The 25,860-nt window shown below is 48.6% G+C and overlaps 1 protein-coding gene across 1 annotated transcript in view; it reads left to right on the top strand.

The window, feature by feature from the left end:
• Positions 1 to 1,395: 1,395 nt before the first annotated feature.
• Positions 1,396 to 25,860, top strand: part of GLI2 (GLI family zinc finger 2) — a 254,979-nt gene continuing 230,514 nt past the window's right edge. The window contains exon 1 of the mRNA XM_010342171.3: positions 1,396 to 1,785. The gene's annotated coding sequence lies outside the window, so the exon portion shown is untranslated. The remainder of the gene's footprint in view (positions 1,786 to 25,860) is intronic.

The raw sequence follows: 25,860 nt of genomic DNA, 5'->3' as shown, positions 1-25,860 counted from the left end.
TTCAAACGATTCTCCTGCCTCAGCCTCCTGGGTAGCTGAGATTAGAGGCGCATACCACTATGCCCTGTGAATTTTTGTATTTTCAGTAGAGACGGGGTTTCATCGTGTTAGCCAGGTTGGACTCGAACTCCTGACCTCAGGTGATCCCCCCCCCACCTCCCAAAGTGCTGGGATTATAGGTGTGAGCCACCCTGACCCGCCCAACAGGGCAAATTTAACTGAACTAACAGTACAACCACCTGAGGCTCTCAGAGGATGGCAGAGTGCTCTGACCTTAGACAAGTTACTTAACTTTTGAAAGCCTCGGTCTTCCTACCTGTAAAAAGACAAGAAAAGAACATTCCTCACAGAGCTGTGAAAATCCAATAATACAAAGAAAATATAACATCACCTGGCACTTGGTAGAGTGCTCTACAAACGTTAGGAAGAAAAACCCCCCCACAATTCCCCCCAGGACCCTCATCAGGTAAGGACCCTGGGCCCTAAAGAGGGGGGCAGACCCGGTGGTGTGGGAAGGACACTTTAGCCAGCTGCCCCCAGTGCTCCTCCAAGCCTGGAGGCCCAGTTCCGGGGCTGTGGTGCGGCCTGAGGGCCTGGGGCTCCTCACTGCCTTTGCTTAAGCAAGTTCGTTCACACACAGGCCCATATATACTTTGGCTAGAAAATTCAACGAGGAGTTTTTTTCTTCCTTCTTTTTGTTGTTGTTGGGTTCTGATTACTTCCATCTGTCTTCAGCGGCTCCACTGGAGTCTCCAAAACACAGAACAACAAAAAACCCACCCTGCAAGACACAGGCACCAAACCTAGAAGACCGCTTCGCTTTTCGCCAGCCAGCGGGTGCTCAGATGGCGTTGAGTGCGAGCCGCGGCGGGGGGCGCCTCAGGATCCCCCAGCACCTGCGCTCGCTGCCCGCGGGAGGAGGGTCCGCGTAGACCCAGCCCCCGCGTCCCTTCCCTGGAGTCCCCGGCTTCCGCCCCAGCGCCCAGAGAATCTGACGTCCTGGGAACAACGACCCGGGCATCTCCCGGCGGAGGGGAGTGGGTAGGCAGGGCGGGGGGATTTCACAGATTGAAAGCAGAGCAGCCCTAGCGCCTCAGCCCCGGCGCTCATCTGACTTGAGTTAGCGATACCCCCAACCCCCCACCTCGGCGTCTAAAAAAAGTGTCGGAGATTGGCGCGTCCTCTTGTTTCTTTCTCGAACTTTCCGTGTAGGTGCGTTTTCTTTCCTAGGTGCTGGGTCGGGAGAGTCCGGGTGCGCGCCCTTTCAACTGCCCACCTTCTGGCAGCGTCCAGTCCCCCAGCGTCCCCCCGCGGGGAGCGGGCGGGTGCGCAGGGCCCGGGTGTGCCCGCACCGTGCGCGCGGGGGCGCTGCGCAGTCCGGCGACGCTGCTGGATTGCAGGAGTGCCGGCGCTCGCCAGCCGAGGCAGCACGGCTCCGCGGACTTTTTTTCAAACTCCCATCAATGAGACTTCGAGTAGGAGCGGGCTGCGGACGCGGAGGAAGGCGAGGAACTGCGGGAGGAGCCGGAGGAAAGAGCGCGGGCCGCGCGGCGCGCAGAAGCCTCTGGGAGCCGCCTGCTCGCCGGCGGTAGGGGCTGCGGGGCGCCAGCCAGCCTCTGGGTCCCCTCTCCCGCCTGGCCCGCCCCGCCCCGGCTGGCCGGAGACCCGGCACCAGGCAGCCCGCCGAGGGTCGCCGCGCCAGCCAAGGTGGGATGGGGGCCCACAGCCACCGCCCGGAGCCCGAGAGGCCACCTGCGTGCTAGAGGCAAACTTTTGTCTCCCTCGGTAAAGTTGCATTGGCCTTCTTTTGCTTGCTTTTCGTGGCGAAGCGCCTCCCACCTCGGCAGAGCGCGGGCCGACTGGGATGCTGCGCCGTCGCGGAGGGTCCCTTGGCCGGGTACCGGTGCCTGGGCCTTAGGGTCGGGGCGCCCGGCTTCTGGGGACTCGAGGCTAGTGGGCGCGACTCCGCTTCGGGCTCTGAACTAGCAGGGCGGTGACGTAAGGAGGGTGCTGGGGCTTGGTTCGTGGCCCGGGGTCGATGTTGCACCCCCTCCATACCTGGGGGAGAGCGCCACTCTTCTCGGGGTGCACAGCAGGCCCGCCTTCGCGCGCGAGCCGGGGGCTGTTTTTTCGGGGGTTGGAGTGTGGGATCGGAGGCTGGGATGCTCCGAAGCTAGCGGAGGTGGGCAGTGGGAGCGTGTTTGCGGGCGTGCTGAGCGCGGAGGGGCTGCAGCCAGCCACTTGAGAACTTCGAACTCCACTTCTCTGCGCTGCGCGTCCGGGAGCCCTGCCTTTCTTTCTTCCTTGCTCGCTCCTTCCTCCCCCTCGCCGGGCCCGGCCGCCCCCTCCCCCTCTGCTGGGCTCTCCTCCTCTTCTGCCCTCCGCCCTGAGATCCGCTTGACTTCCCGAAGGGATCCGCACGTAATCCTTTGCCGGGTCCTCCGGTTACCCCCACCTCACTTTCATCCCTGCCCCCCTGCTCATCGTCTCCCCCCACCCCCGACAATCTCTCAACAAGTATATTTGCTGAGGAATTTGAAAAATCCACTACTGCAACTTGATCTGTGTGTGATGGATGGGGAGAGGCGCGGAGAGAGTTGGGCGCCAATCCTATTAAGGGTTTAGAGACGGGAGAGTTTTACCCGGACGGGGCGGGGGCGGGGGCGGGGAGCGGGGAGCGGGGAGGGAGCAGGGAGCGTGTGCTTGCGTGTGTGAGTGTGAGCGCGCCCGCCGCGCCGGGGAGCTGGGAGTCCACCCAGCTCGGCGCCTTTTCTGCCCGGCAGTAACTGCTGTCATTTCCTAGGAAACCCGACTTTGAGGAGCGGGGAGCTGGGGATGGAGCCCGCGCGCCTCACCCTGGGTGACCGGTAGCTGAGGCTCTCGGGGACCTCCAATCTCCCCGCGGGGTGCCTCTCTCCACTACCTTCTCTTTTGTGTAATTGTTCTGTGGCTCCTAGAGTTGATCCCAGCAGGAAAAGTAGACCTGTCCCTAGTGTCTGGTCCTGCGCCCTGAGGGTCCTATAGGCAACCCCCGGTCCCCCAGCCCGGCCATTCCGCTCGGTGCGCGACCTCTGGCACTGGCTTTGCAGCTCGGTGGCTGCGGCTTCTGTCCCGGGCCCCTTCTCCACCGCCCTTGCCCGGCGTGCGAAGGTTTAATCCCGACAGCTTCAGATAAAGGGAGCAGTTGTAAAACGCTCATAGGCTGTTTGCAGACGAGGCTCTGGGGGTTGTAGGAGAATTTGAAAGTAAACGTTTCCCTCGCAAGCGGCATAAAATAGTGTTTAAACAAATATTGTATTGGCATGCTCAGGGGGCTCGGTGCCAAAAAGTAAAGTAAATAAACTGTGAAACCCAAAATATACAGCGGGGAAAGCGAAGGAATAGGCGGGCTTGTCACAGGCTTCCCTGATGAGACCAGTTTGTTCCAGCCACCTCACCTGCCAGCCTTCTCTCCGCCCATTTCCTTACCTTGCTGGGAGTTCCCTTGGCTGGGTTTCCCTGTGTGTGCGGGCAGGCTCTCCCCGGGCCTGGGAGCGGCTTTGCAGCTGCTCATTTAAGGGGAAGCTCACCGTCTGGCTACCTGGGCCGGTCTCCGCAGGGAAGGGAGGGCACCCTGCCTATGCCTGGGTGCTTTGAGCTTGGAGACTATTTAGGCTTTTCCCAGCTTCTGGTCTGTGCTGGGACAGTCCTAGAATGTGGAATCCAGATTCATCAGGGGCCTTCTCTTCTTTGTGACTATGCTCCTGCTGCTTCTGCCTCTTTCTTAGGGGTTCTTGCTTTTGTTTTCTTAGACTTGCCGCTTCTCTTACAGGAAATTGTGGAGATGTTTTCACCGGGATTCAAATTCCACTCAAACCCAGCCATATGGAAAGTTGTCGCTTGTCTGATGAGTTTTAAAGTAAATTATATTTGGTAAGATTTAGGGTGGTTTTGTATTTCCACTCTGCTTTGAGAAATATGCCAGTTTCATGAAGCTATTTCATGATTTTAGGGGGATTTAAGCTCAGAAAGGGAATATACTGCATTTGGAAGAGGCCACCTGCCCAGGAGGTGTCCATCCGGTGAACCAGCCTGCAGTTGGGCCAACATCTGAGTGAGACTGTGGTCAGAACAGTCTGTTTGCAGAGCCACTTGGAGAGAATTAGAATGATAGGTAGAAAGAGCCTTCCGAGACAGGGCTGGGCTCCCAGGCTCACTGAGGTGAGACTGCTGGAGATGGTTTTATCCTCTGTGGGAATTGATTTGATGGAATTTGCACAGGGTTCAGATTCCTTCAGCAGAGACTTCCGGGTTGCTCCCAAACTCACTCTACTCCGGGCCTTGAAGGGAACTCTTGACTGGTGGCTTCCTTGAAGTTTGCATGGGGTTAGCAAGGCCCTTGTGGCCAGGCAGCCTTGGAATGGAGTGCCACTTCACTCTCGGGGATGCTCTGGTCCATTGGTGGGGAGAGTACAGAATGGAAAGTCAATCCTTTGAGTCGCTTGGTCAGAAGAGGGGGCCGGAGGGCTTCTGGTCAGCGGTTCATTGCCTGTCTGTGGGGGTCTTGGGGGATGTGTACTGTAGCTGGCTTGTTTGCACTGCAGACTGAAAAATACACAAATACTTCACGCTTTTTGTACTCCTACAAGTGCCCTGTACACAGTGCAGCCCCTGGGGCTGGATTAGCAAACCAGGGATTCAACAGGCAGGCAGACAAAATTGGATATTTGCCTAATAAACATCCTTCTTCCATCCCCCGCTCCACCTGGGTGTATCCCAGGGGAAACAACTCCACAGATGCCAGCAGATTCCTTTAAATGGGACTCAGAGGTTGTCATGTGCACTTTGAAAGCCTGTGTGACCCCCTCACACCCAGCTGGCTTGTTAAAGCCTAGAATCGGAGTCCCACATCCTTGTGTACTCTCTGGGTAGGGCAGCTGGCCTTTTCCCCGGGAAAGTGTGTTCAGCCTGGCTTCCTTTCATCTGCCTGGCGCTTGCTGGAGGGAGGTGGAGCAAACCAGCCTTGCTTCTTTGAGGCTGTGGGGAGGAGAAAGGGGTTCTACCTGGGCCAGAGCCTGTTTCCTAGTGCACGAGGGGCAGCCAGGCCAGGTGGACCATGCTGTGGACAGCTGCAGCTGTTCCCGCTGGGCCAGGGTCCTTTGAAAAGGAACCCGGGGGAGCACTTCCCCCTTTCTTCTTTTCAGTAAGTGTCAGAGGCATGGACAAGTGAAACACGTGAAGAATGCCAAAGAGAGAAACCGTGTTCTCAGATTCCAGAAAATTCAGGGGCAGAATCGGTGATTGTACCAACAACCAGAGTGTACAGTGGTTTCAGTGGCTCCTGGACTTCTAAAGAAATTGGGGAGGAAAAACTGTTCTCTAATTGTTTCCTCAGGCTTGTTTAACAGATTTGAGAAAGGGTCAACTGTCACTGATGTTTGACAGTGTCCTTTGAAAAAGAGTGACACCTTCAACACTTTCCTGGTTTTCAAATAAACACACAACACCCGATTCAACATTAATCATTTTCTCTAGAATTAATTTGAGGATTTGCTGTGGAATATCAAGAATTTTTTTTTAAAAAAGCAATCATTGATTATTATTAGAGATTACTATTATTAGATTATTATTGATTATTATTATTATTATTAGGTTTAGAGAATGACAAAAGCATCCTTAATCCACAAAACTGTATTTAAAACCAGGGAAAATGCACAGATAACGGTATATTTTCTGCTCGTTTATTATCTTATTTCCCCCAGTTCTTTCATCAGCACAGTAATTCTCAATAATCCTGTTTGTGTTGTTTCTGGTTTCTTAAAAAACATACACATGGGGGAAAGTAAGTAACTCATTTAAGCTGTGACCAGCGAGTACTTATTAAACTGTTTTTGGGATTTGGGTTTAAATTGAATAATGTTTTTTGTGTGTGCTTGCACATGTGTGTTGTTAAAAAAACAACAACAACAACAACAAAAAACAGTTGCTGCAAAGTGTTTTCACTGTGAGTGCCGGGTTTCAGCTATTAGCATAAGAAAAAAAGTTTTAGTGCGCTTGCCATTGTCTTGAATGAAGAGTTCAGCAAAGGGAAGGAAAGCCGCAAAAGGGTGATGGTCCATTGAGATTCTTCAGCAGCCCCGAGCTCGTCATCTGTCTCTGAAATCTGTGATCGGATATCACTTTTATCTCGCTTTTCCATTCTCTGGCCTTTTTCACACGTTCACTTTTGTCAAGGTTTATTGATTATGTTTTCTTCTCTACAAATCTGTGGAAAATTTAATGAACCAAAAACAGCAGTGAAATAAAGGGGACTTTTTATTCATTAGCACGGGATTGGGATTGATTTCCCCCCTTTGGGCAGCCAAGGGCCCCAGGCCTCCTGCAGGCGGCGAGGGGGAGGAGGGAGGGTGGCCCTGCTGCAGGCTGAGGCAGGGACTCCACAGGCCTGTGGCCTCCAGGCTGAGCACGGGCGCAGCCCTGAACTCCTGTCCCGAGTGAACTCTGAAAGCTTGTCCGCGATGGCTGTGCGGGTTGAGCCTGAATGCAACCACACCGCAGCCCCCACACGCCATGTCATCCTGGGTTCTGGCTTAGTGGGCTTGGGGTGAGGTGGGGGCGGGGACGGTGTTTGTATTTCCCAGACTTACAAACCATTTGAGTGCTGGGCCTTCCGTGGGACACAGTTAAGTATCTCCCTTCCTCCAGACCCAGCTCAAACCTGTAATTAAGCAAAGCCCCTGATGTGATTACGCTTTGCTGACTCGGCCGGGTTTGGAGCCATTCCCTCTAGGAAACAGGGTGAACTCTTGCTCTTCCCAGAGGCTTCCTGGGCAGCTTGTGGTGCACGTCTATTGTACACATGTCCTGTCTCTTCCTCTCCCTTCAGCCATCCGTTCTTTCTTTCCTTTTCTTTCTCCTTCTCCCTTTCTCTCATTTCTGTCCCGCCCCCATCCCCGCTTCTCTCTGGGTCTCTCCCTCTCCGTTCTCTCTCCCCGTCTCCTTTCTTTCCCACTCCGTTTCCCTCTCCTCCGTTTCGTCCTCCTCCTCTCTCCCTCTGTTTTCCATCTCTTCCCATCTTTTCCCACTTCCCCCTCCCGTTCCCTCCGCCCCCTCCCCGCCCCCGCCGTCTGGTCCTCCCCCTCCCTCCGCGCCGGCTTTTCCGCCCGGCGGAGCGCTGGCGGGCGAGGCCGCGTGTCCGGGCGGCGCCGACCGTGCCGCGGCCGGGGAACATTCCGTGCCCCGAGCGCCCCAGGCCCGCGGCCGCGGCCCTCCCACCTGCGCGCCGGCCTGGTTTGCAGCCTCCGAACAATGGCCACATTGTGGCGGCCGCACACCGGCCGCCGCCGGCCAGTGGCGGGAAGCCGGACCCTGCTCGTGGCGAGTCGGGAAGAAAGCCAGCGGGCCAGGTCTCCACGGCCGCGCTCAGAGCGCGCGAGCGGCTCCCACCCGCGAAGGGCGTGGGTTCGGAAGGGCGCCCCGGAGCTTCCTCGCCCCCCACTTCCCATTGGCCCGCCCTCGTGCCCGCTTCCCCAGAAGGGGCTCCCAGTTGCCTTTACAGTTGGTGGAGTGAATGAGTGCGCTCCACTGGAGCCTGGGGAGAGGGAGGCCGCGGGACCAAACTTTTGGTGGCGTCTGAAACTTTTTCTGTACGGCATCTGCAGATGGTAATCACGAAGGCCGCCTTCTGCCCTGTTCCCTCCCGGCGACGGGAAAGGAAGGGTGGCCCTCTCTTCCTTTAGTCTTGACCTGTAGGGATTCGAAACCTCTTAGCGCTCAAAAAGAAAGATCTTTGAATGCCTGATGTTAAAAGAGCATCCCTGGGTCCAAGATAGCCCCTTCAGCAAACGCTTAGCAATGCTGCTTTGTGTGCCGGACAATGCAGTAAGTCAGCCAGACTTTTGAGCCACATTTATAAGGAACTGTAAGGGCCGCTCAAGTACACTTGTGCTAAGTTGAATTGATTGAAATTTAATGGCGGTTAGTGGCGATGAATGATAATGATTTTCCAGCGTATCTTTGGCATACTTGACATTAATAACTGGAGTGTGTGTGTACGCACGCCGAGAGCCCGCCACACACGTGAGGCCGTAGCATTATTCATTTCCGAGATGCCAGCCCTTTCTCTCCTCAAATCCTTTTCCTTCTCAGCATAATTCAGTTGTCAGGATGACTTTTTTTTAAAAAAAAGGAAAGAGGGAAAGAAAAATCTTTCTCCATTGAGTACATCATGTCAACATAATTTTGAGCTCATGATTTCTTTTCAATTCCTACATAAATCAGCTTCTAATATACAGAATGTGATGAATTTGTTTTAGCTGCCACCATGAATTAATGTTATGCAAATAGAAGCTTTGCAGGTGAAATGATTTACTTAATAATTTCAACTTCTAATATTTAAACTCATTCATTATGATGGAGTTAAAAAAACAAGTTCATATTTTTAAACCTGAGATGAGGAGATTAGCATGCAACTATTTGCAGTGCAGGCAGCCCTTGATGACCAGAAAATACCTCTTAATTTGTTGATTATCTGGGAATCTGCAGTTCACCATGTCATGGCCTAAGGAGCAGGGGATAGAAGACTTACCAAGTTTTGTCTGGTGGGGACACAAATGCATTTACATAATTCCATCGCGACCATCAATGTACCATATCCAGTGGGTCTGCACTGGCTCTGCTTTTGGAATCAAGGAAGGCTTCCCATTTGAACTGGTCTTGAAGAATAACTGTAACTGCCAGGGAGAGAAGGGCAGAGGGCTCTGATGTGCTGCTGCCTCCCTTCTCTCCTTCCTGCTTCTTTGTCCTTTGCTAGTTAAGACCATCTTAACACTGTAATTCCAGGGCTTTGGGAGGGTGAGGTGGGAGAATTGCTGGAGGCCAGGAGTTTGAGGCCAGCCTGGGCAACATAGTGAGGCCTTGTCTCTACAAATAATAATAATAATAATAATCATAGACACTATCTTAAGAGCCAGTCATTAAATACCTGCCTGTGAAGGTGCCCCTGGTGTAGAAAGTTGGGCCAGAGGACTACCTGGATAACTGCTAGGAAGACTTTCTTACATATACCATCTTTTTAGGCTATTTTCCTCTGAAAGTTGAGGAAAAGCACAAGAGTGATAGATGGATGAAATATAAAGATAATTAGCCTGAACCCCTTGGAGTTATCCCAGGGACAGGGAGACCCAGTCACTCAATAGCTGCGCAAATTACTTTGCCTCTCTCTGGTGGTGGTGGGGGGGGGGCTTGGTAGATGTCATCTCTCAGGTCCTCCCAGCTTCAAAACCCTCTGCACACCCTGCCCACAGGACAGCCATCTCTAAGAGTCAGACAGCAGGTAGGGTGGGAGGATCAGAGTGTGGAGAAAGGGAAGGTCTTGGGTACCCTCTGGGGACAGTCAGGTGCCTCTCAAGGAATATGTCCTTCCTCCCGCTGCTGGTCACTCTTTCTAGCCAGCCACTGTGCTCAAGTACCTCTGGGATGTGGTCACAGGGTCAGTGTAGATGGGGGTGTCCTTGGGGACATTGGCAGAGAGCTGAATGGTCTTTTCAGACTTTCCTGGAGGCTGAAGATCAGTGAAAGAAGGGCTGACACATAAATTTGTCTTGGATCTCCGAAGATGATAAGGGTGGAGTTTTGACTTCACTTCTCAAAAAATTGAGGTCGTTGCAGTCTGATGACAGGTTGAAGGCACATCACTCAGGCGTTTCTGCAGACAGCCGTGGGTTGCGCTGTCATGATACATTGTGTGTGTCCAGGCAGTGACAGTATATTTAGGGCTGGCCCTCGCTGTCTGTGGAGATCAAGGTGAGGGGACATCTCTGGTGCTCTTGGGCTTGAGAGTATGCATGTGTTGCTTTGTTTACGTAGTGAAAGAAAAAAATTGGACTCAGTAGCTATTCAGTTACTTCTGTACTTTTCAGGTATGTGAATCAAGAGTTGGAATAGGATTGTAGGGTTTTAATGTAATTCAGGTCCATTCATCTGCAGATGTAGTACATAATATAGTAATTTACATACACAGCATAGTATGTTAGATTACCCTTCCTGCTGTTCAGTGTGAATGAGGGATGTGTGATGTGTATATTTACGCTGATAGACATTTATATGGCTAAAACTTTAACTACCAGATTCCTTTAGGATTAGATTTCTTTTTTTCTCCTAAAATGTGCTTGTACCCAAAAACTAGAAATTAGTTAATAGAGGCACATCTGAGAATAAGGCCGAAAAGGCCTCCTGGATGGGTTTCAGGTGGGAAGTTTGTTAAATCATATTCAGAATCTTAGGTTCCCCAGGGAGAACCCATTGAATGAGAATTCCTGCAGAGTGGGTCCAGAAATCTGCATTTTATTCAGGATTTTCAGGGAGCGGTGATGAGGAAGAATGTCTTTTTACTATCGTGTCTCTCAGTTCTGGGACAGTCCAGGACTGGATTTTCAGCCAATTGCAGGATTTGCAGCTGTCTGGACAGCTGTTGTGGCAAGGAAACTGGCTGAAAACAGAGATGCTTCTGCTCAGCACAGCTCTGAGAAGTGGGCTTTAGGGCAGGGTCTCTGTTTCACAGGAGACTGGCCGAGATTGTAAGGTGGCTCTGGTGGTTACTTGCTTTTGCTGGCCCCCAGGAGAAACAAGAGAGTCTATGAAGTCAACATCTTGCTTTATGTGCTGTGGGTTCTGTCCCAAGGGTCCCTGGGATGTCTCCTTTCTTTTTCCGTGTAAGGAATTGCAGCGCCATTAGGATGGCTGTTTCATTGCTTTGTGGCTAAAGTGGGACCAGTTTGGCCTTGGACAGTTTGAGTAAGTCTTCTGGAAGTTTGACCCAAGGAGACAGATTATTGACTAGGGGTGGAGTTGCAAGAGAGGAGACTGTGGTGGCGTCAGGCCTGGGAGCTGGAAGGAGCCTGCCCTGAGGGTGAGCAGAGCCTTCACTCATGATCAGGGGCCTGGTTACGGGCCTTTCCTGTCACTACTGTCCTGCAGGCCTTGGAGGCCTGGGCTCTTTCACACCTGCAGCTGTGACCATGTGGTGTGGCTTCTGGGGCTTTGATTCATAGAGTTCTGCACTGCAGACTTCATTTGCTTGATGCTAAGTTACAAGTACACTTGGGCCAGGACTTCAAGAGCGCATGGAAGAACACATGGGAAACATTTGAAATTGTGATGTGGATGGGTCCTCGTCCACCCAGCAGCTGGCTCCCCTGGTGGCCATGTCGTGGGATTTGCTGGTCTGAAGAGGCTCAGGATTCCTTCTGTCCACATTTTTGCAGTTCTTCTGCTCACGTAGACATGTACAGCATATTGCAGGCTCTTGCTGGCACTGGGGGCCCTGTGAGGAGGGAAGTGGAATGTGGGCTGGTGCCATGTCCATCTCCTCCAGGTCTCTGGTGTGCAAGACCTGGGTGGCGCATCCTTCTGCATGTGCAGGCCTCAGCCCCTAAGCCCCCAGGACCCTGGCGCCCAGCCCAGCTGTCTCGCCAAGAGCAGCTGAGGCCCCATGATCCAGCGCATTGCTTCTTCAGTGCTACCTCCCTCCATCTTTATGGGGCCACCTTGCATGGCTGGTCAGTGGCTGAGCAGGAAAAGGTGGAGGGGGGTCAGCTTACAAAAGACTGACAGCTCCTTTGGCAGCCCGGGCTGGCCGGACTCCTGGATCCCACACCTGTACTGGAGGTGGCGGAAGGCCTGTTCTCATGCTTACGGTGATTGCAGCGGTGAGAAGCAAAGTTCCCAGAGCAGTGCCTGGCTGTGGGCATCAGTAAGGCAACCTTGTGGAACACCTGTGTCCCCCTCGAGCTGCACCCTCATGAAGCAGCCCAGCTACTTGCCCAGCCATAAAGTAGAGAGCCTAAGAGAGGCCTGGATCTCTCTGCTCCACGGCTAGCCTTCCCCCGCCATGGGTGCCTTTGTTTCCCCCCTGCCTATCCCTCTTTCTTCTGCTTCTGTTTCCTTGGGTTTTCCTTTACTTATGTTTGAAGATTCATGTCTTTGCTGGGCTCTGGTCTCTGTTTTCAAGGTCTGGACTCTGGTTTAGCACTTGGATTCAAGCACGCCTCCTTCTCCTCATGTAAAAATATTAAAAACAGCAGCAAAACATTATTTGCCCCCTAAGATCTTAAAACCAAGACATGCCTCTATACCGAAAATGTAAAATAAGGCGAAGCACAAAAGGGAAAATTTGGTTAAATTTTCTGCCAGTCTCTATTTTTTTAATAAAATTTTTTTTTTGCTCTATCCTTTCTTACAGAATTGAGTACATTAATACAGTCCAGAAATTCCTGAATTATTTAACGTTATATCATTATATCATTTCACATTATTAATAATTTTTATTAGCGTGATTTTTGTTAGCTACATAATACCCTTTTGGTCTGCCTTGCTCATGTTTTATCGTCCTTATACCATTGTGGATTTAGATTGTTTCTAGTCTTTGTTATTATAGATAATAATGGGATAGACATCCTTGAGTAGGAATGTCTACCTGAAATTCTCTTTCTTTAAGTAGATTCCCGAAAGCGGAATAACTTAGCTAGAATATTTGGGCAGCTGTTTTTCAGGTGCTTGTTAGGCCTTAATGGAGTTCCAGGAGTATGCACCAAGCTTTTGGAAAGAGATGGGAGGTGCTAGCTAGAGGTTTTCAGAACAGTATGCACAAATCAATGTAAGACAATTATTGAGTGCCTTCTGCATGCTCAGACACGTGCAAGTCGCTTGCAAAATAGGGCCTCAATTTGCGGATGGGTAAGCAGGGCCTCAGAGACACTGGCGAGTCTCTGGGTTCACCTGGGCAGTGGGGACAGAGCTCTGAACAGAGGTAGGTTTGCTGACCCCCAAGCCAGGACCCTCTCCCCGAGCTGGCTCCTGAGTGCTGCCCTGGGGCAGCTGGTTTGTCTCATGCATGGGCTATAGCACTGATTCTCACCTGGGCAGTGTCTCCAGGGGCCATCTGACCTGTCCAGAGACAGTTTTGGTTGTTACAACTAGGAGAATGCTGTTGTATTCAGTGGGTAGAGGCCGGGGATGCTGTTAAGCATCTGTAAACCACAGGCAGCCCATGACAAAGAATTTCACAGCCCAAATGTCAGCAGTGCTTCTCTACAGAAACCCTGAGTGGAGGCACATCATAGGGGACCCCTCCCCTGCTGACACAACGGGACTCTGCCACTGGGGCTTCCCAGGGCCTCCAACAGCAGGGCTGTCAAAGTGGGTAGCAGTAGTTTGTTCAAACCTAGTTCTCACACCAGGCTGGAAATTTTAAACCTTCTTTTCTGTACCTTGAATTTGAAACAGTGTGGCAGGTGCCATCAAGAGGAATTCCTTGTGTAATCCATCAGTCAATCAGCCGGCACTTAGGGGAACATCTGTTATGTGCCCGGCACTTACTAAGCTCACAGCTGTAGGCACACCTTGCTAACTTGGTTGCGGAGCCAGCAGTCTCCAAAATCCCAGCAGGGTTCTCAAATGTGCCTCTTCCTCCTTCTTGCCTAGGAGAGAGCCTTCTGTAGGAAAGGCATGATCTCAAAAGGCATAGTGGGATCGCAAAAGGCATAGAGGAGCAGGAATTGCCCCAAACTGTTTTCCCCAAGACCCTGAATAGGTCTGTTTTCCTGGCTCCAGGCTGACAAGTTTCCCACTTCATAACGAGTTTTGTGTTGAGCTACGCCTGCAGCTGCTGGTCAGAGAATGCAGAGTCCTGGTAGTATAAAGAAAAGCCCCAGAGTGAAGGCCTTGGGCAGTGGCTCCTTTAACTAACCAGTGCGCCTCAGCAGTTTGGAAGGCTTTCTCCAACAGAGGGCCAGACTGGGTCTTCCAGGAGGAGGACTTTGCCAGCGGAGGGGTTAGGGAAGGAAGGGCAGTCTGGGCAGAGGACCTCACAGGGCAAGTGCTGGACAGGGTGTGGCATTTCTGGAGCTTCTGGTTTGTGGGAGGGTCAGCGAGGGGTTGTCTCCAATGGGCAGCTTTGTGGTCCCCCAGATGACTCCTCTGACTTATTGCCTACCCATGGTTTAGCTTCAGGTCATGGGACATAACATGTGCAGAGAGCCCAGGTTCTTCCTGGAACATTTGGGATCCTGATGGTGCAGCAACATGATTGATCATCAGCTTTGCCTTTTCATTCTCCCCCTCTTGGGTTTGGGCTGACTCAGTTTCTAAAGTTTTATCTTTCTGTCTGGTGGGTGGTGGTTCTCAGAATGCTCTCCACTATGATCCCCATGCAAGATTATAGGTTGAGGTTAAGATTATAGGGATCTTTTATCCATCCATCCATCCTTCCATTCATCCATCCATCCATCCATCCATCCATCCATCCATCCATCTATCCATCCTCAATTCATCATCATCCATCTATCCATTCATCCATCCATCTACCCATTCATCCATCCATCTACCCAATCATCCATCCATCTGCCCATCCATCCATCCATCTGCCCATCCATCCATCCATCCATCTGCCCATCCATCAATCCATCTGCCCATCCATCCACCCATCCACCCACCCAGCCACCCGCCCATTCAGCCATCATACATTCATTGACTACAAGGATTTTAAAGGCCTTTGCTGTTGGTCCTTGGTGTACTCTTCCTCCCCATCCATTCCAAGCCAAGGGCCATGTCCTCTATAAAGTCTTTCCTTCCACGGCCCTAGGTGCTCACTTGTCTCTGGGGTTTCCCTTGTTTATAACACTCATTAATACGTCTTGCCGTTGTCTATTTGTGCTTAACAAATGTTTGCTTATAAATAAATTTTAGGAAATGTTTCAGTGGGAGAAAATGGCATTTGTTCCTTTTTTTTTTTTTTTTTTTTGACGTTAACCAGGTAGTCTGCAGATTGACCTCCTTGATCTGAGAAAGCAAGCAAAATTGTTAGTCATTAGTTTTAATATAGCAGAGTTGTATTTGTAAAAAGCTAAGCATGTATTATAGTTCATTTGGGCCCCACACATAATCTCATTGTACAATATTCTTACACCCTTTGGAGGAAACTTACGTGGGAGGCAGGATGTTTTGGTGGATGAAGAATTGGAAACTTGGTGAGACAACTGTAGTTCCAGGCTGGCTTTGCCTGTGAGTTAACACGAGACCTCAGGTGGCAGGCCATTGTGCCTCTCTGTGCCTCTCCTTGTTCATTTCTCAGGACGGATCTTTTCTAGGACTGTGTAAACTATGATGGTCAGAGCCTGGGATCACAATTCCTCTGCTCATGAGTATAGAGGGTTGTATTTGGAGTTTTTAGACTCAGTGACAGTCATTTCACTGGTGAACTTAATAAGGCAGAAGCCCCTGACCTTAGTAGTCCCTCGGGAAGCGTTCATGTCTTTAAATGCTGTTGCATTTTAGGCCTCCAAGGGGGCCTTGGGGACCAAGTGTCACATCAGCCCCCACCACTAGGTATAGGACACGTGTCGTGAGGTGGTTAACAGCCTGAAGGCAGTCGGTATTATCACTAGCATTTTACAGATGCCAGTGAGGCTTTGTGATTTTCTTTTACGATTATAGTGATCTTGCATTCCTCATCCATTCGTCTATCCAGCCATACATCTATCCTTATTAGAGTTACTTTAAGTTCCAAAGATAGAACATCCACGTCACAGCTCCCTCTGCTCCCTGGGGTCGGTTTCTCATCCACCAGGATATCCACAGGGACATGAGGCTCTTCCATATCCTCTGAAGGGAGGGCAGGGCACAGGCTTTGTCTCAGCAGAGATGTCCTCTGCCTGGGTGGCCCCATGTGGCCCCGTTGTCAGCCTCAGCCCCTCCCACTCCAGGAGGAGGTCCACTTACTTGTCCCTTCTGTGTCCCCAGCTCTCTGAGGGAGGCCTAAGGCTAGTCTTTTCCCAGGCTAGCTTACCACCTGCCTTTTTTGGGAAAGTCTGGGTGCTGTGCTTCCACACAAGCCAGCAGGACATTAGTTTGGCCCCAGGGCTAGTGCTCCCTCGAGGGGTACTGTCCAGCTGTGGCACGGCCATTGGGAAGGGACAGGTGCATCAGCCCATTCGTTGGGAAGATTCTATGGAGCAAGGGGCTCAGAGCAGGCGCTGGAGACAGGCTGCAAATCCAGCTCTGGGCTGCCATTTTCTTATCTGTAAAGTGAGGGTAACTCTAAGACCCATCTCAGGTTGGGTTGGAAGTAAAAGAGTTAGTAGGAGACAAGAACCTGGTACACAGTAAGCGCACAATCAATCTTGGTTATTATTATTAAGAAGGCAGTCTGTGTGGGCACGATATGTTTGGCAGCTACCACTCTAGTGACTCATTTGGGCTCTCGTTGAGCAAAATCCTCATTCTCATTTAGCACGCTGCTCGTTTACACCATAGTTCCCATCTTACTGGGACTTAACAACTCAGTTTCTGCCGAAAGACACCTGGCAGGGAGTAGAGCTTGCCCTTCCCAGAACCTGGATACTTCTGTGCCATTTTCTGTGGCCAGGAAAGCGGTCTGTTGTTTCGCAGGGAGCGCTTCTAAGAGGTGCCTGGTATAGCATCTTACCTTTCTCACCTTCATGCTGCTGGAGGCTACACTGGGCCTGAGGGTGATGGCCGGGTACCACCTGCCTCTGCCTTGCTCTGCAGAGGCCTCTCCGAAGCCGGCCTTCCAGCCAGATCCCTCCTGAAGCCAGGACGGTGGCGCCCAACCCCTGGACCTGCTCCAGCTGTGGAGACTGCTGCTGGTTGGGAAAGGTACATGTGGAGTCATGGGGGTACTATGTGGCTCCCACAGGGCCAACCCTTTGCAGCTGTTCAATGTGAATTCTGAAGGATAAGACAGCTGGAAAGGGTCCCGGAAGGATCCCTTGCCCAAAATTGGCCTTTTCCCATCTTTACCCCAACTTGGGGATCATCATGGCCCAAATATTAAAATAACGTTTGTTCTTCTGTTTTTTTTTTTTTTGTTCTGTTTTGTTTTTTGGGTCTGTTTCATTCTAGTCTTCTCCTTTTCCATGAATATTTGTCCTCTCTACCCTTCTCCCCTTCCCCTGAAGCTTTAGAGATTTTAGATTGTATGGTTTACAGTTTTGCATCCTGTACTTTTTACTTAATACTTTTTGATAAGCATTTGTTGTAGTCCTGTCAAAATGATTATTCTGTTTTGGACATACAAGCTAATTATTCTCTATCATAAGTAATTATTCTTCAAACACCCTTGTATGTAAATACTCTGAGATTATTAGTATGCATAACTTTCTCTTTCAAATAAAAACAGATCCTTTATAAAATAATTATGAAAAAATTCCATTAAAGAGGAAAGAAGCCATTCTGGACTCCAGGCCCATGTTGGTGTTGTCTGTGGGTAATGCATTGCATCATGGTGAGTTCCTTCTTGGCCTTTCTCTATGTTTATGAGTACCTTCTGCACTCCTGGGATCACAGCACAGATAATGTTTTGCGATCTACTTTCTTCACTTAACACTGTATCAGTGTGTATGTGTTCCCACAGATACGTCTTTAGCCACATTCTTTGAATACATTTCCAGAGGTAGAATTCTTGATTATAGGTGAGATCATGTCTAAGGCTCTTTATTCATATTTCTGGGCAAGTGATGAAAAATGTAACTACTCCAGGGGAAGGCAGCCCATGAAGCCAGTTTCTTTCTGATGCAAACGTAATAAAGATACAAAAGGTTAAACATTCAGAAATGTATAGTGTTGAAGGAGCAGGACCCCCACTATAGAGAACCATTGATAGTGAGTATGCCTGTGTCTCTACCATTTCTCAGTTGATATAGACCAGTGTTTTATTATCAGCATTTATTTTTACACCAGTGGGATCATACTACTACAGTGTTCAGCAGTTTGCTTTCTTTGTGGTCATTTAGCAATGTGTCTTGCATTCTATCCGGGTGTGTGCATATATATATATATATATATATATATATATATATATATATGTGTGTGTGTGTGTGTGTGTGTGTGTGTGTGTGTGTAGATCAACCTCACTCATTTTATTTCTCGCCTATTTAATTTTTATTTACATTTATTTATGGAATACTAACATATCTACATGGTTAGTAATTTCAGAAAGCATGAAGGTTATACATACATTATAAAGTATTCCTACCACTGCCACAGCCCAGCCACCCAAAACCTATCAAGGATGCTAGTTTTTTGTGTATCCTTCCTGAAATAAGTTTTGTGCAAGTGGCATGGAAATGAATATAAAATCCTTTTTTAAAATACACAAATGTAAGCATATTTTATAGCCTGTATTGGAACCTGCCTTTTTCACTCACCTTTTCATGTGAGCACGTAAACGCCCGTTCCATGTGTCTGTACAGGACACCACTGTATGGTTGTACCATCAGTTACTTAGGAGCTAGTGATGAACATTTGCCACTATAAGCAAGGTTGCGTTGAATAACCTTATGTCGTTTCACATACGTGAATAGATCATAGTAGATAAATTCCTAGAACTTCTGGGTGTAAAACTTCTGGGTGTAAGGGGAGGTGGGTTTTTTCCTCTACTTTTTTTTTTTTTTTAAGATAGAATCTTGCTCTGTTGCCCAGGCTGGAGAGTACAGTGGCATGATCTTGGCTCACGGCAACCTCTGCCTCCTGGGTTCAAGCCATTCTCCTGCCTCAGCCTTCCAAGTAGCTGGGATTACAGGTGCCCACCGCCACACCCGGCTAATTTTTGTATTTTTAGTAGTGGCAGCATTTTGCCATGTTGGCTAGGCTAGTTTCGAATCCCTGACTTTAGGTGATCCACCTGCCTTGGGCCTCCCAAAGAGTGCTGGGATTACAGGTGTGAGCCACCTCGCGGGCCTCTCTACTTATTTTAATCTTTGCAACTTGATAGAAGAAAAAAATCTGGTTGTTTCAATTTTCATTTTTTAAGCATCAGTAATATGAAATATTTAAATACTTTATTTTCCATTGTGTTTCCCTGTGTGTTTATTAGCTGCTTGTGTTTCTTGGTAATTTTTGTTAAAATTTTCATTTTTCAGCATCAGTAATATTAACTATTTAAATACTTTAGTTTCCACCGTATTTCCCTGTGTGTTTATTAGCTGCGTGTGTTTCTTGGCAATTTTTCCATCAGTGTCTTTGTTTTTTCTTAAAGATTTGTACCTTTCCCGTAAATTAAAGCTATTTACTCTGCTTCTCACACATTACATACACTTTTTCTTTTGCCATCTTTATTAAAATTGTTTTTTATTTTTATAGATTTAAGGGGTACAAGTGCAGTGTTATGTGGATATATTGCGCAGTGGTGAAGTCTGAGATTTTAGTGTAACCATCACCAGATAGGGTACATTGTACCCATTAGGCAATTTCTCATGAGGGTGGGTGTTTTTGTACTTTAGACAGACATTGGTAAATCACTTTCCATAGAAGTTTACACTCCCACCAGCAATGTACGAGAATGCTTATCTGCCCAAATCCACATCAGCAGAGAGGATTATCAAACTTGTTGATCCTTGCCAATCTGATAGTTGGAAGAGAAACTATGTTTCAGCGGAGTTTTTAAAAAAAATGCACAGTTTGATAAAGTTTCACTTACGTGTGCACACCATCACCACAATCAAGATAATGGACATATCCATCATCCACAGAAGCTTCCTCATGCCCCTCTGTAATCTGTCCCCGACCCCATCCCCTGGCCTTCTCTGGCAACTACTGATCTGCTTTCTGTCATTTTCTGGAGCTTATGAAAGTGGAACCATATAGGATGTACTCATTTTTGTGTGGCTTCTTTCGCTCACCACAATTATGTTGGAATTCATCCATGTTGCTACACGTGTCAATAGTTCATTCATTTTTATTGCTGAGTAGTATTTCATTATATGGGTATACCATAGTTTGTTTATCCCGATGCCTGTTGATGGACATTTAGGCGTTTTCCTGTTTCGGACTGTTACATGTGAGGCTACTTTGACCATTTCTGTATTAAGTCATTGTATGGGCATATGCTTTTTCTCTTGGGTAAACATCGAGGAGTAGAATGCCTGCATCATATGGTAGGTGTGTATGGATCAGAAGGTTGGCATATTGAACTTTTTAAGTAACCAAAAAACTGTTTAACAAAGCAGTTGTACCATTTTATATTCCCACCAATGGTATATGAGAGTTCCTTTCCTATCACATTCTAGGCAACAGTTGGAATAGTCAGTCTTTTGAATTTTAGCCACTTCTATAGGTGTATAGTGATATATTATTGTAGTTTTTGTTTTCGTTTTCTTAATGACCAGTGATGTGATTCTTTTGGTGTGCTTTATCGCCATCTGCCTATTGTCTTTAGTGAAAAGTTTAAGCAAATCTTTTGCTCAATTTTTTTTTTTTTTTTTTTTTTGAGACGGAGTTTCGCTCTTGTTACCCAGGCTGGAGTGCAATGGCGCGATCTCGGCTCACCGCAACCTCCGCCTCCTGGGTTCAGGCAATTCTCCTGCCTCAGCCTCCTGAGTAGCTGGGATTACAGGCACGCGCCACCACGCCCGGCTAATTTTTTGTATTTTTAGTAGAGACGGGGTTTCACCATGTTGACCAGGATGGTCTCGATCTCTTGACCTCGTGATCCACCCGCCTCGGCCTCCCAAAGGGCTGGGATTACAGGCTTGAGCCACCACGCCTGGCTATTTTTTTTTTTTTTTTAACATGGGTTGGTTGTTTTCTTATTACTCAGTTTTGAGAATTTTTTATATATTCTGAATAGAAGTCTTTTGCAGATATCCCAGCCAGTGGCTTATCTTTTCATTTTCTTAACAGTGTCTTTTGTAGACTAAACGATTTTAGTTTTGATGAACTTCAGTTTATCAAATTTTTCTTTTATAGAACATGCATTTGGAATTGTATCTAAGAAATATTTGCCTAAATTAACAAAGATTTCTCTTATGTTTTTTTAGAAGTATAATATTAAAGTTTTAGGTTTTAAATTTAATATATGACATATATTAAATTGTTGTTAATATTTGTGTAGAGTGCAAAGTATGTATCAAAGTTCTTTTAAAAGATGTTTCAGCACCTCTTGTTGAAAAGATTATTCTGTCTGCATCAAGTTGCCTTCGCACCTTTGTAAAAATCTGTTTCCCATATATGTGTGGGCCTATTCTGGACTTTGCATTCTGTTCTTTTGATCTATTTGTGTGTTTTGACAGGGACATCGTACTTTCTTGGTTATTGGTGCTTTTTAACAAGACTTGAAGTCAGGTAGCTGAGCTCTCTAAGTTTTCTTTTTCAGAGTTTGCATTCTAGGTCCTTTGCGTTTTAATATGAATTGTGGAATCATCTTGGCAATCTCTCCAAAAACCCTACTTTTAAGATTTTGATTGTGATTGTGGTGAATATAGATACATTTTGAGAGAATTGACATCTTAATAATGTTGAATAATCTGGCCCGTGAACAAGGTATGTCCTTCCATTTATTTACGTCTTCTTCACATTTTCCCAGCAACTTATCACTTTTAGTGTAAAAGTACATCTTTTTTCAGATTTATTCTAAGATATTTTATGTTTTTTGATACTGTTATGTGTTACTTTAAAATTTCAGTTGGCTAATATTAAAGAATATAATTGGTTTGTGTACATTGCTCTTATATCCTGATTTTTTTGTAGAGATTATCAGATTTTATACATAAACGATTATGTTACAGTGAATACAGCTAGTTTTACTTCTTCCTTTAGATGAGTGCCTTTTATTTAGTATTTTGCCTTTCACTGGCTAGAACCTGCAGTACAACGTTGCCTAGAGGTGGTGACAGTTGTCACCCTTGTCTTGTTTTTGATCTTAGATTGGATAACATAATAAATTTCATTAATTGGTTTTCAACTGTTAAAACAATTCTTTAAAATTTCCTTTGTGTATTTCAAAGCTCTGTTATTAGGTACATAGATGTTTAGGATTATTATGTCCTTTTAATGAATGAACTCCTTTGTCGTGGTATCAAATAACTTTATCATCTCTGCTAATACTCTTTGCCCTGGCTGCTTTTATGATTTTCTGTGGGTTTGTAGTTTTTATTAAATTTGGAAAACTTTTAGCCTTTATGTCTTTAAATATTTCTTCTTTCTATCCTCTGTGTTCCGTTTCTCCTTTGGGGACTCCAGTTACATGTATATTAGGCAGCTTGAGGTTGTCCCAGAAGCTCATATGCTTTTTTCTAATTGTTTTCCTCTGTTTATAATACTGGATAGTTTTTATTGCTGTTTCTTCAAGTTCACAGATCTTTTTTCTTCAGTGTCTATCTACTACCAATTCCATTTAGTGTATTTTTCGTCTCTGGAAGTTTGATTGGGTCTTTTGATGTCTTTCAGGTCTTCGTTTAACTCTTTGGACACAGGAATTCAGTTATAACTACTGTTTTCATGTGCTCATCTGCCAACTCTAACATTTGTCCCGCTCTGGCTCAGTTTTGATTGATGTTTGTTTTCCTCGTGCATTTTTCTGCCTTTTTATTTGTTTTTTTTTTTTTTTTTTTTTTTTTTTTGGCATGTCTGGTCATCTTTGATGGATGCTAGACTATTTTAATTTTTATCTTATTGGATGTTGAATATTTTTGTCTTACTATAAATATTCTTGAGCTTTTTTCCGGGATATGATTGATTTACTTACAAAGTTTAATCTTTTTAGATTTGTTAGATGGGACCAGAAGCTAGGACTAATTATTCCTTGCTATTGAGGCAAAGTCCTTCAGAGTTCTCTACCCAAAGCTGTGTGACTTTTGAGGTTTTCCAGTCTGGCTGATGGGCATAGGCACTGGTCTTGGAGAAAGAAAAGTATGTGCTGATTCTATTCTGCAATGCTCCAGAGGGATTCCCTGCAAGATCACCAGCGTTCCCCTTCTGTTCAGCTCTTCCCTCTGGAGTTCCACCATGCAACCCCCTAGTTACCCTGGTGTCTCTCCCCTCCAACTCCATCTCCATCTCCTCAACTCAGGAGATGTTCTCACCACCAGGCTCTGCTTGGGTTACCCCTCCCTGTGCTGTGGCCTGGAAACACTCTCTGGGCAGGAAGCTGGGGTAGGCTAAGGCTCACCTCGCTGATTTTTGTTCCTTCATTCCCTGATGTTCATTGTCCTGAAAAGCCATTGTTTCCATGGTTTGGACTGGTTATTTGATGGTGCTGGGAGGGAGGTTACATCCGGTCCCTGTTATGCCATCTTGGCCAAAGCAGAGAGCTCACCTTGCACTTCTCCCACTAGCAGGCCCTTGCCGATTTTGAGTGGTGTAAGTGTTCCACTCTAAGGATAGTCCTCACCCTGATGGGTTTATGACCTGACACGAGAGGCTGGTGTGGCCAGCGGCGTGAGGAGGGATGGCTGGGGAGGGGCCTGAAGCTGACGGCGGCAAGGACATCTCATCACTTATCCTGGCCGCCTGGCCTTGAGGGACTAGGCCTCACAGAACATCTGCGTGGGCTGGAGGCTTGCATTTTACTCCTAGCACCACACACAATCTCAGCAGCTTTTCCAAGGGCTTTGTGCACAACTGAGCGTGGGAGCCGCGTTGGGGCAGAAAGCCCCAGAGTGCTCGGGCTTGCCAGCAAAGGCACTCTTCCACGATGCTGTCATGGGGAGAGGGGAGAGTGGAAGTGGGAAGGGCCGATGTGGATGGTGCTGGCTGGGAAGCCTGGCTTCCTCCCTCTGACCGGGCCTCTCGGACCTGGCTGCAGGACCCAGGACCCTCCCCTGTAAGGGCGTGCTGGGGCCGAGGCACAGATGTTCAGCCTGGTCCCTGGTCTGCCAAATGCCTAGGAGAGGGGAAGCCACGGCCGGGCCCCAGGCCTAGACCCAGGGCTCCCTATAATGTCGGAGCTCAGCTGCAGCAGTGGAAAATGGAAAATATCTGCTGGGCCTGCAGCCTTGGGCGAGGTGGCTGTAAATCATCCAGGAGGCTGTGAGAGCTGCCCTTGGGCCTCCTTGGCCTGGGGGTGAGGGCCGTGGGTGGGCCCTGGGGAGCCCACCATCCAAAGGTCAGGCCAGGCCAGCCGTGGGAGAGGCAGAGTGAGGATCAGCGGGCCCCAGAGACTGGCCACTCCTACCCTCCCATTGCACAGAAGGGGAAGGGCAGTGGTGGTGACGTCCAGGGACATACAGCCTGATCAAGGCTGAAGTGCAGCTGGCCTTCCCTTCCTGTCTGGAGGAAGGGGACACGATGATTGGGGGCCAGGCCCTTCCTGTGCCCAATCCTGCATGATCCCCCCTGCATCTCCCTACCCTGGCGGCTTTCCTTCTGCTCATGGACATGTGGTTGGCCATATGAGGCCACGTGACCAAGTGCGGCAGCAGAGCTGGTCTGAGAATGTAGGAAAAAACAGACCCAGTTTCTCTTATGTTCTCACTCAATCAACACAGAAAACATGCGTGACCAAACGTGTGGGGCTTCTTCTCATACCCAGAGCAGGCAGGCCCTTCGGTGGTGAATATAGCTAGGTGTTCTCCTATTCAATTCAGTTTTGACCCTGGCTTCCTGGAGACAGCACCAGTCCCACAGGTTGAGAGCTCAGTCCCACAAGACCGCCCCTACTTCGATGCCAATCTCAAGTCCCTGTGCTTCTGACCAACCAGCTATAAATCTGCATTCCCACACCCCTTCCTTGGATTTGATTAATGTGCTAGAGCGGCTCACAGAACTTGGGAAACAGTTATTGTAAAGGATATTACAAAAGATAAAGATAAAGAGATAGACAGGGTGAGGCAAAGGGGCGGGGTGCAGAGCCTTTACGCCCTTCTGGGTGCGCCACCCGCTAGGAACCACATGCTCAGCTGTCTGGAAGCTCCCGAACCCAGTCCTTCTGGGCTTTTATGGAGGCTTCATTACATATGCATGACTGATTAAACCATTGGCCATTGGTGATCAACTTAACCTTCAGCCTCTTTCTTCTCCACTGAAGTTGGAGGTAGGGCTGAAGGTCCTCTCCCTCTCCTCTGCCTTGCATTTTCAGGTGGCCAGTTTCCAGCCTGAAACTACTTACGGCCTACCTTGTTTTGGTCAACTCATCAGCATACAAAAGGAGGCTCATTTGATGCCAGGACACAAGGAGGAAGAGTAAATATATATTTTTTACACTATCACAGCTGGACAGTTCAGCCTGTGTGTCCTCGGGTGAGAAACCCGTGGGAGCTCTTGGATGAGAGAGGGGCTTCAGCCTTAGGGCTGCCCCTTGTGAGATTTCCCAGCAGCATCCCCAGCCTCCCACCCCTCAGCGTTGGGTCACCCTCCCAAGCGCAGGGTGACGGGCCAGCTCTGCAGCTTCAGGGGAGGCCCTGGCCCCTCGGGCCTCAATTGCTATCTCTGGCTGATGAATGGGATGTGCTGGATAGTCTGGGGCCCATTCCAACTCTACAACTTCTCGGAGGCTCCTTTTCTCCTGGGATTTGGGTTCTCCTAGGGATGCCAGGCCAGTGGGATGGGCCTGTATCGGGTCCAAGGAGGTCTGCGGCCTCCTGGGTGCCATTGCTGTGCTTTTGAGGGAAATCTGAAATTCTGAACCTTCCCAGGACCGGAAGGGACAAGTAATTTTCCAGGAAGAGGAGGTAAGGTGGACCCTTCCCCAGACCTGGAGTGACTTCTGGAGGTTGTGTTGGGAGATTCTGGAGACTCTTTCCCTTCGGCACATGTGTATGGAGACACATCTTTAGATGTTGCTGGGGAGGTGACCCCACTGGAATCATCACCTGATCTCCTTGTGACGTGGTGACTTGTCTCAGGCCAGGGATGCAGCGTCCCCCCGTCTGCCTGCCCCAGGCTTGGTGCCGCTAACCCTTGGCTGGCTCTTGGGCCACAGCAGTCCGTGTTTCCCAGTGGCTCAGACCTCACCTCTCTCTTTTTGGCTCTTTTTTTCTCATGCCCCGAAGTTTGGTGTCTGCCTCCTTGCAAAAATCAAAACAAAATTGTCATGTTTTCAGGTCCTGTGGAATGCCGCCCTTTAATTCCTCTTCATTAGGCATGCTT

This window comes from Saimiri boliviensis, chromosome 5 (assembly GCF_048565385.1).
Source record: "Saimiri boliviensis isolate mSaiBol1 chromosome 5, mSaiBol1.pri, whole genome shotgun sequence".
NCBI classification, from domain to species: domain Eukaryota; kingdom Metazoa; phylum Chordata; class Mammalia; order Primates; family Cebidae; genus Saimiri; species Saimiri boliviensis.
Note: the sequence above shows the minus strand (reverse complement) of the source record. Positions and strands in the feature narration are given on the sequence as shown.